Below are 13,267 nucleotides of genomic sequence, written 5' to 3'. Positions count from 1 at the left end.
CAGGCAAGGCAGTCCGCCGGGCGTTCCTGGGGAGCTCTGGTGGGTGGGCAGGCCACCGGTGCAGGGGAATCAACACAGGTGCATGGTCCACCTGCTTAGTAAACAGGTGTGTCCTTTCGTTTCTGCTTCTCCACAGTGGTGGAGGGGAACGGGAACATGGATTTCAAGAACAAGACAAAAAACAAAACAAACAGCAAATCTTTAGGGGTATAATTTTTAAGTTTTTTTTTTTTTTTTTTTTAATGGCAGGGGAGGGGGGGGAAGCAGTATTTACAAGGGAATATGGTAGGTGCAGCAGTCAAATGGTGGAATTGGGTGTGGAGAGGTGCACAGACTGGACATTTTATTGCTCCAACCAATTTAAAGTTGGAATTGAATCCTTTCAGCTCACTGTTGAGTATGGTGTGGGCTTATAGGATGGGGAAAAGTTAGGATGTGAGCTGAGGGCTTCATGAGAGGTCACTTAGCTTTTCTGAAGGTGGAGCAGTGGGAGTGGCTCTACATCTCTCCACTTCCTTCCGCTGAGGTCAGCCCATTACTGAAATTAATCCTACAATCTAACCATCCTAACTCCGGTGAAGCTGCAACAGCAGCACCACAGACTATCTCTGTAAGCTGGTCCCAGGTAAGGGGGTTTAGGACTGAGTTACAGGAAGTGGCTCTCTGTTTTTTGCCAAGCAAATAGGAAATTGTCAAGAATAATGCCACTACCTTTGTATAAGACCACATTTGTATAGCAACTTGTTTTCATGAGGTGCCTATCATAGCCATTGCCCCTGGGCATCTTCAGAAGATTTATGTGTAGTATGTATTATTTTATTTTAATTTTTTAGAGACTGTTTCTCTCTGTTGCCCAGGATAGAGTGCAGTGACACTATCGTAGCTCACTGCAGCCTCCAACTCCTGGGCTCCAGTGATCCTCTCACCTCAGCCTCCCGAGTAGCTAGGACTACAGGTGTGCACCAACATGTCTGGCTAATTTATTTTTTGTAGAGATGAGGTCTTGCTGTTTTGCTCAAGCTGGGCTTGAACTCCTGACCTCAAGTGATCCTCCCCACTTGGCCTCCCAAAGTGCTGGGATTAAGGTGTGAGCCATGTGAGCCGCTGTGCTCAGCTTGTATAGTATATATTATTAACCCCACTGGACAAGTGAGAAGAGTGAGCTACAGGGAAGCCATTGCCTCTAGCCAGGTCAGACTGTAAGTTAAGAGGAAACTGTGAGCAGAGCTGAGTTCTCCTGATTCCAGGCCAGCTCGTTAGTGCCTGTCTCATGATATTCTTTAACCATTTCTTCCTTATCTTTTTCTCTTAAATGTTTTAATTAGATATTGGGAATATATAAAACTATTTATAGACTACATGTAAGATACAAGAACAATGACACAAAACCCACCCAGTTTAACAAGTGAAAGTTACCATTACCTTCTAATTCCCTAACTTGTCTTCCCTATCCCATTTTCTTCCCTCTCAGTGGAACCGCTATCTGGTAATACTATTTGTCATTTCCTTTCTTAATAATTTTTACTACACGTATTTTCATCTCTAAACAATATATGGGTTTGCATTATTGTGAGTTTTATTTAAATAGAATAATATGTGCATTGTTCTGTTATTGGCTGTTTTTCACTCAACATTATGTTTGAGATTTATCCAAGTTGCTCTGGTTTGCTAGATTTCACTGCTATGCAAGAGTTCATCATATGAGTACAACATTATTTATCCTGGCTGTTGCTGATTATCATTTTGGGTTATTTATATTTTTCCCATTACAAACAGTGCTTCTGTGACCATTTCTGTAGATATCTCCCAAGATTCGTGCCAGAGGTTTGTACCTATGTGTGGAATTGCTGGAGGTTTGTACCTATGTGTGGAGTTGCTGGTGTGTAGAGTACTCACACTTTCAGTTCTACTAGAAAATGTCACCTTGTTTTTTCAAGGTTATTGTATTAATTTGCACTCACACCAGCTTTGCATGTTCCATTTACTCCACATCCTTATTTTTTGTTGGGCTAATTTTTTTTTTTGGTGCTTAGTATGAAATGTTAACCATTTTTAAAATTTGTATTTCCCGGATTACTGATGATTCTGAGCATTTTTTTTTTTTTTTAAAGTAGAGACAGGGTTTCACTGTGTTAGCCAGGATGGTCTCAATCTCCTGACCTCATGATCCACCTGCCTCGGCCTCCCAAAGTGCTGGGATTATAGGCGTGAGCCACCGTGCCCGGCCAAGCATCTCTTCATATATTTATTGGCCATAAGTTTCTGCTCAAGATTTTTTTCTCTTGTCCTTATATATGTTGCAATTGTCATCTAGTTTGTGGCTTGTTTTTTCACTCTCTTTAAGGATTGAAAATTAAGAAGGTATTAATTTATTTTTTTCTTTTTTTTTTGAGACAGGGTCTTGCTCTGTTGCCCACGCTGGAGTGCAGTGGTGCAATCTTGGCTCACTGCAACTTCCACCTCCCAGGGTCAAGCAATCCTCCCATCTCAGCCTCCTGAGTTGCTGGGACTATAGGTGTGTGTCACCATGCCTGCCTAATTTTTTTGTAGAGATGAGGTCTCACTATGTTGCCCAGGCTGCTCTCAAAATCCTGGGCTCAAGTGATGCTCACACCTCAACCTCCCAAAGTGTTGGGCTTGCAGGTGTGAGCCACCCTGCCCCACCTAGATTTTTAAAATATCTTTGAATAACATGTTATCATTTTCAGCATGCATGTACTTAATTGTACAATTTATTGACATTGTTGCAAATGCCATATTTTTTGTTTATGAAAAGGCCAACCTCTGTAACATATTTTTTTATATTTTATTTTTAATTATTATTATTTTTAAAAAGAGATGAGATCTCACTGTGCTGTCCAGGCTAGTCTTGAACTCTTGGCCTCAAGCCATCCTTTCACCTCAGCTTCCCAAAGCACTGGGATTACAGGCATGAGCCACCATGCCTGGCTTATAAAATATTTAAAGAGATTTATTGTGAGCCACATGTGAAGACCATGACCCATGACACAGGTTCAGGAGGTCCTGAGACCATGTGACCAAGGTGGTTGGGTTATAGCTTGATTTTACACATTTTAGGGTGACAGAAGTTACAGGCAGACATCAACACATTAAGGTATACACTGATTTGGTCTGGAAAGATAGGACATCTCAAAGTGAAGACTTACAGGTCATAGGTGAATCCAAATAATTTCTGATTGGCAATTGATTGAAAACGTTAAATTATTACCTGAAGACTTGGAATCAATAGAAAGGAGGATCTGGGTTAAGATAAAGGATTATGGAGACCAAAGTTCTTATTATGTAGATGAAGTTTCATAGGTGGCCACCCTTAGAGACACTAGATGGCAAATATTTCCTATTCAGATGTTTAAAAGATGCTAGACTCTCAGCTAATCTCTTCTATGTTTTTCATGTGCAACATGATTTTTTATTGATGCCTAATAGTTGTACATATTTATGGGGTACATGTGGTATTTTGAAACAAGTATACAATATGTAATGATCAAATCAGAGTAATTAGGTATCCATCACCTCAAGCATTTACCATTTCTTTGTGTTGGGAACATTCCATACCTTTTTTTCTAGCTGTTTTGAAATTTGTTATAAATTCTTGTTAACTGAAGTTCCCTTGCTGTGTTATGGAACACTGGAACTTATTCCTTCTGTTTAATTGTATTTTTGTACCTATTAACCAACTTCTCTTTGTCCTCCCCTCTCCTCTACCCTTCACAGCCTGTGGGAATCACCATCCTACTCTCTGCCTTTGTGAGATTTACTTTTTTAGCTCCCAGATATGAGTGAGAATATTTGATGTTTGTATTTCTGTATCATGCTGCAAGTGAGATGATTTCATTCTTTTTTTGTGAATGACTAGTATCCCATTGTGTATATATACTGCATTTCCTTATTCATTCATCCATTAATGGACACTTAGGCTGATTCCATATCTTGACTATTGTAAATAGTGCTGCAATAAACATGAGGATGTAGATATCCCTTTGATACACTGATTTTCTTTCCTTTTGATATGTTACCAGCAGTGGGATTGCTGAATCGTATGACAGATCTATTTTCACTTTATTGAGGAACCTCCATACTGTTCTCCATTGTGGCTGTACTAATTTACATTCCCACCAAGAATAGACTAGTGTTTTCCCTTCTGCACATCCTTGCCAGCATCTGTTATTTTCTGTCTTTTTGATAATAGACATTTTGTTGATACCCCATTTTAACTGAGATGAGGTATCTCATTATGGTTTTGATTTGCATTTTCCTGATGATTAGTGATGCTGAACATTTTTTCATATACTTCTTGGCCATTTGTATGTCTTTAAAATTTTTTAAACAATTTTATTGAGATATATATATTATATATATATTTTGTATATATATTATAAATATTTTGTATATATATTATATATATATTTTGTGTATATATATATTATATATATATAAACTATATGAAACTTTTTTTTTAAGATGGATTCTCACTTTGTCACTCAGGCTGCAGTGCAGTGGCCTGATCACAGCTCACCGCAACCTCCAACCTGCTGGGTTCAAGTGATTCTCCTGCCTCAACTTCCCAAGTAGCTGGGTTTACAGGCGCCTGTCACCATCCCTGGCTAATTTTTGTATTTTTAGTAGAGACAGGGTTTCGCCATGTTGGCCAGGCTGGTCTTAAATTCCTGACCTCAAGTGATCTGCCTGCCTCAGCCTCCCAAAGTGTTGGGATTACAGGCGTGAGCCTTTTAGCCACTGCATGGTGTGGTGGCAGCACCCTACCACCCTTGTGTATTTCCCATTAGGGACAGCCTTAGCACCCCAGACCTACATGGTTTGGGACAAATTTTTCCCCCTTCACAACTCACCAGTTAAGGTGAGATCTTTTCAGCTGGAGAAGAGAGCCCCTTTAGCTCACGGCCATCAGGGGTTACGATTCCTTCCCAGGGGCCCTTTGGCTTCCAGGGCAGTCCTGTTTCCACTGGCTGAGCCTGTGGCAGAGGGGCCAAGCCATACAGGGCTTTTTCCCATTTATTTTATTGGGGCACTTTGTCTTTTATCGACCTAGCCTTCTGCACTGATGGCAATTACTTGGACGAGTGGTTTTCGGGTCAAACATGGAGGGGGCCGAGGGCTTGTGAAGCAGCCAGCAGTTGAGTCTGCCTCTTGTCTCTGTACTTTTCTTTCTCTTTGTAGTCCTGTTGTCCTTATTCTGTTCTCAATTATAAAAGACTGAAGAGGTTAATTTGAGGATTTCCTGCATAGTGGCCATGCTGTATTACACAAGAAAACCCAGATGTTTCTTTTTTGAGAGTTTGAGGGTTGAATTTGCCCCAATACTTTAGGATGCAGCCTAGAGGTGAGTCTGAAGGAACAGACGGGGTTTGTCCCGTGGTGGGCCTGGGAAACATGTGCTTGGGGGCGGGAATCTTTGGGGGCCATACACGTTCTCTCAGGGTGTCCCGCCGAGATGAAAAAGGGTTCCACTGTGTCTGCTGAGGGACTTGGGGGCACACTTTCTAAAGGGGTGTCCCACCTATTAGAAAAGACTGCTTGGCTGCTTCCTTGTACCTGCATTGACCATCCCATATAAGGCCAATCCAGGTACAAGGAAAACAGGTGAAGGGAGAGCTCTGCCTGTGCTAGCCCAGCGGAGGGGGCGGGTAGGGGAAAACTCATTGTTCCAAGGCTGTCTGAGATCACCTGATTTAGCAACATCTGGGACAGGATGCCTGGCTGACTCCACAGGAGAATTTAGAGTAAGAAAGAGAGGGTCTGAGTCACCCAAAGTGTGTGTGAATTTGCTCTGAATGAGCTTCCATGGCCAGTTGCATCACACATAGGTATTAGGAACTTCCAACCAGAAAATACAGGAGAGAGCCTTATTCCCTTCTGGGCAAGGTGGCCAGCCCCACTCACCCTCTGGCCTTCAGGCAACACTGGAGAGTGGCCCCGGCTAGTTGCCATCAATTGCCAGAGGGATACTAGAAGCCAGCTGTTGGAGAGACCAAAAAGATAACATAAACTTAGGCCTCTCACCGTCAGACACTTCCACATGGACACCATTTAGTTCCACCAAAGTGTGGCTCCAGCTGGAGACCTATAGTTGTTTTCATGCTTAGATGCTGTCCACCAAAGGTCCCCAGCTGGGAAAGAGAAAGAGAGAGGGGAGAGAGTTCTCCATAAAGAGAAAGAGTCCCCCTACGGGCAAATAAAACGTCACAGATGAGCAACAACTCTCTGGGGCTGGTATTGTGTGGACAGTAAAATAATTTATCAAGACGGTTGTATGAAAAGAAAGGCAGATTTGTTGAAGTATGAATATGTTGCAAAAGAACAACCGGCAGAGTCAGCAAGAGAGGAGCTGACTGCAAGGAAACAAAAGCTTGCTGGGGCTTTTATAGGATAGCTCTTTGCTGTGTACTGATGGTTACATCGGCACAGCGGTACCGACAATGCCAAGGTTGCAGTGAGCTAACTTCCAATTTCTGTCAGCTGAGGGTCTGGTGATAGTTGTGATAGAGGCAGGAGATAGTCAAATGTCTAGGCAGATAGGGAAGGGTCCTTGGAGAACTTCCAACCCGCCCAGGTTATTGCACACAGGGGCTTGCCTAAACATGTGCATGATGAAAAATTCCATCCCTTAACACCTGCATAGTAAGGGAAATAAATCAGTGTGGAGTGGCTTAGACTAAGGGCCCGCATGCACACTGAAAGGTCGGGGTGGAGCCACCAGGAATTCATACCTTATGCAAGGGAGGGAGGCTGACTCTTTAGCGCGTATGTGGGAGCCCTGGTATTCAATTGTGAGGTGGAAACCTGTTTGCAGGACCCCTCTATTTGCTGAGAGCTTTCCTTTTGCTCAACAAATTTCACCCTCCTCATCCTTCAATGTGTCCATATGCCTAATGTTTCTTGGTTGTAACACAAGAACCTGGATTTAGCTGAATTAAGGAGCAAAATCCTGTATCAGTTGGGCACAGGAAGATGGTGAGTTATTTGTACATGAGGGCTATGAGTCCTGGATCATGAAGAAAGGCCCACTTAGAGCTTGTCTGTTTTCTCTTTTTGCTTTCCCCTGGTCCCACCAGCCTGACTCCTTTTTCCTATTTGGACTCCACACCTCTGACAGCTCCATCCTTCAATCCCTTGTGCACAATGACCTGGGCAGGTTGAAGGAGATTTGGAACTGCTGCCTGCTGGAAAACAATGGCAGAGGTAGCTGCAGACCAACTTATTAACCTCCTGCCCAGCAAGGAGTAATAGGATCCGGGACCTGCTTAAAAAAGCAATCTGGCTACGTTTTTGTAGAGCAGCTGTGGTATGCTGCAGGTCCGCTCCAGCCCCCAGTTGCCTCAGACTCCTCAAAGCCCAAAGGCAAGAGTGGCTAAAGCAGCCAAACAGCAAAGATGGTGGCTTATCCCTTCCTCTGTGAGGTCCATCCAGGGAGGTTTGAAACCTCTTTTGGCTGGAAAACACTGCTGGGGGTTACTGGAGGTCCACACGAATAAGCAGTCTGGTCGCCTCTCTGTAGAACTACTGTGCTGTGCTGGGGGAAAAAAAACTCAGAAAACCAAGAATAGGGAGAACTTCCTTCCTTCCTTCCTTCCTTCCTTCCTTCCTTCCTTCCTTCCTTCCTTCCTTCCTTCCTTCCTTCCTTCCTTCCTTCCCTTCTCTCCTTCTTTCTTCCTCTCCTTCCTCTCCTTCCTCTCCTTCTTCTCCTTCTTCTCCTTCTCCTTCTTCTTCTTCTTCTTCTTCTTCCTTCTTTCTTAATAGAGATGAGATTTTGCCATGTTGCCCAGGCTGATCTCTCTCTCTCTCTTTCTCTGAGATGGAGTCTTACTCTGTCCCCACACTGGAGTGCAGTGGCACAATCTCTGCTCACTGCAGCCTCTACCTCCCAGGTTTGAGCTTCTCCTACTTCAGTCTCCTGAGTAGCTGAGATTACAGGCATGCGCCACCACACCTGGCTAATTTATCTATTTTTAGTAGAGACGGGGTTTCGCCATGTAGGCCACACTGGTCTAGAACTCCTAACCTCAAGTGATCCTCCCGCCTCCGCCTCCTGGAGTGCTGGAATTACAGGTGTGAACCACCACGCCTGGCCTGATTCATTTAAGGCTATACACTTTAAGGCTATACACTTCATCTAAGTACTATTTTAGTTACCCAATAAGTTTTATATTGTCTTATAAATGTACATAATATGTAACCAGCTAGAGTTACTAAACTATATATATATATATATATATATATTTTTTCTTCTTCTTCTTCTTCTTTTTTTGAGACAGAGTCTTGCTTTGTCACCCAGGCTAGAGTGCAGTGGCATGATCTTGGCTCACTGCAACTGCCTTCTTCTGGGTTCAAGCTATTCTCTAGTCTCAGCCTCCCGAGTAGCTGGGACTACAGGCATGCACCACTACGCCCAGCTAATTTTTGTATTTTTAGTAGAAACGGGGTTTTGCCATGTTGGTCAGGCTGGTCTTGGACTCCTGACTTCAGGTGATCCACCTGTCTTGGCCTCCCAAAGTGCTGGGATTACAGGTGTGAGCCACCGCGCCCAGCCTAAACAATATATATATTGGTTAGTTCTACACGTGCTATATTAACCAGCTTTTATTTGGTTATATTTACATGATATATATTTTTTCATTCTTCTCCTGTCAATCTTTTGTATTCTTTTGCTTTAGATTTGTTTTTATGTAAACAGCACATATGGATTTAAAAAACCTGACCAGATGATTTCTTTTTTTAAACTGGAACAATTAATTCATTCATATGTATTTATGTTACTGATATATTTGTTCTTATTCCTACCAGCTATTTTGTGTTCTTGGTTTTTTTTTCTTTCTTTTTTTTTTGAGACAGAGTCTTGCTCTGTTGCCCAGACCGGAGTGCAGTGGTGCGATCTTGGCTCACTGCAACCTCCACCTCCTGGGTTCGAGTGATTCTCCCACCTCAGCCTCCCGAGTAGCTGGGATTACAGGCATCTGCCACCATACCCTGCTAATTTTTGTACTTTTAGTAGAGACGGGATTTCACTATGTTAGCCAGCTGGTCTTGAATTCCTGACCTCAAGTGATCTGCCCGCCTCGGCCTCCCGAAGTGCTGGGATTACAGGTGTGAACCACCTTACCTGACTGAGTTTTCCACATTTTTAAGGTTTCCTTTTCTTATCTTTATTGATTGATCAAAGTGTAGTTTTTCAAATTTTCATTATGATTTCTTATCTTCCCATGAATATTTCTTAGAAGTGTATTTTTAAACTTTCACACATGTACCTTTTTTCTAGTTATCCTTTTGTTACTGAGTTTTAATTACATTGTGTTTTGATAGCAGGGGATTTATTGTATAATTTTAAGAAATATGTTCAGACTTCTCTGTTTTGCTCTAGCATGTAGTCAATTTTCATAAAAGTTGTATGGATGCTTCAGAAGAATGCGTATTCTGTAGTCATGTTTTCTTTTTTTCTTATTGAGGTTCTTTTTTTTCTCTGCTTGATCTCTCAATTACTGAAAGAAGCATGTTGAAATATGCCACTAAGACTGTGATTTTATAAATTTCTGTTAGTAATTCTATCATTTTAAAATATTTTTTGAGGCTATAATAATAGATACAAACAAGTTCGGAATTGTTATGTCTTTGAAATGTTTGTAGTAATAGGTAGTGATTATTTTTCTCTAATAATGCTCTGTATATGTTACATTATATATATCTATATATCTATATATCTATATACACTTTTTTTTTTGAGACAGAGTTTCACTCTGTTGCCCAAGCTGGAGTGCAGTGGTATGATCTCAGCTCACTGCAACCTCCACCTCCCGGATTCAAGCGATTCTCCTGCCTCAGCCTCCCCAGTACCTGGGAGTACAGGCTCCCACCACCATGCCTGGCTAATTTTTCTATTTTCAGTAGAGATGGGGTTTCTTCATGTTGTCCAGGCTGATCTTGAACTCCAGACCTTAGCTGATCCACCTGCCTTGGCCTCCCAAAGTGCTGGAATTACAGACTGTGAGCCACTGCACCCAGCCTAGGTGAGGCTTTTTAAAGTCTCAGCTTTATGCAGGGGTGAAGGGATATCAATAAACTTCCTGCCTAGAGATCTTGGGCTTTGTCTTCTGTTTTATCACCCTGGGAGCTATGACAATAGAAACTCAATTTGCCAAGACTGGCAAATGCTTTCAAGGCAAAACCCAACTGCGAAGCTATTCTAATTCTCCTGGATTTCTGTTTTTATTAGATTTGGCCTCTGAATATTTCTTACCAAATTGTTTTGCTGATGCACTTTAAAAAGGTTTTCATATTTTATGTAGCATTTTGAGATGTTTCTAGTTGGCCAAGATACCTTTCCTGTCATTATTTATTGTCTTATTCAATACATGTGTACTCAGAGAGGGCCTTCTGTGTGGCAGGAGCTGTCCTTATTGCTGGGGCTGCCATGATGGTTGAGATCCATGCTCTGCCCTGAGGGAACTGCCTGCCCACAGCAATTCAGGAGTCATTTCAGTTTACTTAAGATACTTGGTTTTAATGGATTTAATAGCTGCGATAAGGTATCTCACAAAAATACATAGCCCAGCTGCTTTGTTCAGGAGTGAAGCTGTGGAATTGAAGAAGTCTGATACACCAGAGCTGGGTGGTATGTTAGAGATGGTCTAGTCCATAGGGTTAAGGCTGTGCTCCCTGGAGTTACCCTAGGCAGAGCTGCTGAGAACAGCCCTCCAATCTGTGTCCTGCACAAAAAGCTCCTGCTAGGGGAATCGGTGGGGGCTGAAATTCAGCCTGTGCTGAGCTTTCTAAGCCACCACCTTGGTGCCTGGCTACCTCTGCCTGGAGGATGAGACACCTTTTTCTCATTTGTACAAAGGCAGAACGTAGATTAACAGGCCCAGGGATGTTATTTAGCTAAGAGAGTAAGGGGGATGCCTGTGGCCAGGGCTCTGGGATCTCTTCCTAGACTCTTTTGGCTTGGACACTCACTTTTACCTATTACATGTGTGGTTTCTTCAGTGAGAGGAATATATCTTGGACCCCAAAATCACTAAGCTAAAAGGAAAAATTAAACTAGGAACTGCTCAGGGCAAACCTGCCTCCCATTCTGCTCAAAGTCACCCCTCTGCTCACTGAGATAAATGCATATCTGATTGCCTCCTTTGGAGAGGCTAATCAGAAACTCAAAAGAACGCAACCTTTGTCTCGTATCTACCTGTGACCTGGAAGCCCCCTTCTCGCTTCAAGCTGTCCCACCTTTCCAGACCTAACCAATGTTCATTTTAAATATATTGATTGATGTCTCATGTCTCCCTAAAATGTATAAAACCAAGCTGTGCCCTGACCACCTTGGGCACATGTCATCAGGGCCTGTCATGAGGCTGTGTCACGGGTGCCTCCTGAGGCTGTGTCCTCAATCTTGGCAACATAAACTTTCTCCCTTCCTTCCTTCCTTCCTTCCTTCCTTCCTTCCTTCCTTCCTTCCTTCCTTCCTTCCTTCCTTTCTTTCCTTCCTTCCTTCCTTCTTTCTCTCTCTCCCTCTCTTTCTTAGTTTCTTTCTTTCTCTTTTTTCTCAGGCTGGAGTGCAGTGGCATGATCTCTGCTTACTGCAACCTCTGCCTCCCAGGTTCACGCAATTCTCCTGTCTCAGCCTCCTAAGTAGCTGGGATTACAGGTGTGTGCCACCATGCCTGGCTAATTTTTGTATTTTTAGTAGAGACGGGGTTTCATCATGTTGGTCAGGCTGGCCTCAAACTGCTGACATCGTGTTCTGCCCCCCTCAGCCTCCCAAAGTGCTGGGATTACAGGCGTGAGCCACTGCGCCTGGCACTGGCAAAATAAACTTTCTAAATTAACTGAGACCTGTCTCAAATTTTGGAGGTTCACACTTCCAAAAATTTATTTAAAAAACTAATACAGGGTTTTTGATGCTTTTAAAAAGATCAATAATAATATGGCTTCTCCTTCATCCGTCTAGCATTAGTGCTGGAATCCCAAAGAGGGAAAGTAATTTGGTGGCTTAATTCAGTGAGGATCACAGATAGTCAAAGGAATCTAGCTATGGCTTGTGGGGATGATGAGGATAGTAGTCCAGCCTGGCAGGGAGATGGGGAGGCGTCGGTATTCTGGCTGGAGATGCAGCTCAGGGTAAAGTGGAGGAGGAGGTGAAAGGGGTCTCCACACATCATCCTGTAGGCCAGTGGCTTCCTTCCAACTTGTCTATTGACGGGTTATTTTTTTTCTTTGAGATGGGGTCTTGCTCTGTTGCCCAGACTGGAATGCAGTGATGCTATCATGTGTCCCTGCAACTTCAAGTTCTTGGGTCAAAGGATCCTCCTGCCTCAGCTTCCCGAGTAGCTGAGACTACAAGTGCATGCTGCCACACTCAATTCATTTTAAAAATATTTTGTTAAAACAAAGTTTCACTATGTTGCCTGGGCTACAAAGTTTCACTAGGTTGCCTGGGCTGGTCTCAGACTCCTCGCCTCAAACAATCAGCCTGCTTCTGCCTCCCAAAGTGCTGGGATTGCAGGTGTGAGCCACCGTGCTGGCCCGATGCTTATTTTTGTCTATTTATTTTTCTCAATGAAAATACTTTCCCCCTCTTATTATATCAACAAACTTAATGATGGTAAAGAATTTGAAAAATATTTTAAAATGTAAAGAAAAAGAAGTCACTTGAAGTCCTATCTCCGTGAAATAACGATTGGTTTGATTATATCCTTGTATGCATCTGTTTTTAGATAGATGATTTTTCATATAAGGGATCATATAATAGATGGTGATTTATGGGTGACATTTAAATTTATTTTTATTTTTTATTGTGGTAAAAGACTTATCACATAAAATGTACCATCTTAACCATCTCTAAGTGTACAGTTCAGCGGTGTCAAGTACATTCACAGTGTTGTGCAACACAGCCTCCAGAACTCTTTTCATCTTAAGGAACTGAAACTCTATCCCCATGAAACAATAGCACTTCATTTCCCCCTCTCTCCAGCCCCGGGCCACCACCATTCCACTTCCTGTCTCTATGAACTTGGCTACATTAGGTACCTCATATAAGTGGAATCATATAGTATTTGTCTTTTTCTCCTCAAGGCTCATCCATATTGTAGCATGTGACAGGGTTTCCTTCCTTTTGAAGGCAGTGATATTTTTAGAGGGCACTGTTTCCCTTTCTTTCTTTCTTTCTTCCTTCCTTCCTTCCTTCCTTCCTTCCTTCCTTCCTTCCTTCCTTCCTTCCTTCCTTCCTTCCTTCCTTTCTTTC

At 42.6% G+C, this 13,267-nt stretch overlaps 1 protein-coding gene across 6 annotated transcripts in view; it reads left to right on the top strand.

The window, feature by feature from the left end:
* Positions 1–13,267, top strand: part of LOC111543685 (protein S100-A15A) — a 79,737-nt gene that overhangs the window by 1,286 nt on the left and 65,184 nt on the right. For 2 of the 6 annotated variants that reach the window (XM_023213785.1, XM_023213778.1), the window contains exon 1: positions 560–625. The exons of 2 other annotated variants lie outside the window; for them this stretch is intronic. The gene's annotated coding sequence lies outside the window, so the exon portion shown is untranslated. Of the gene's footprint in view, positions 1–555; positions 626–13,267 lie in introns of those variants that run through there. 2 more of the 6 variants (XM_023213783.1, XM_023213781.2) reach the window with 2 other exon arrangements.

Source organism: Piliocolobus tephrosceles, chromosome 1, assembly GCF_002776525.5.
Source record: "Piliocolobus tephrosceles isolate RC106 chromosome 1, ASM277652v3, whole genome shotgun sequence".
Lineage (NCBI taxonomy): Eukaryota > Metazoa > Chordata > Mammalia > Primates > Cercopithecidae > Piliocolobus > Piliocolobus tephrosceles.
This window is presented reverse-complemented; position numbering and strand designations above follow the sequence as displayed.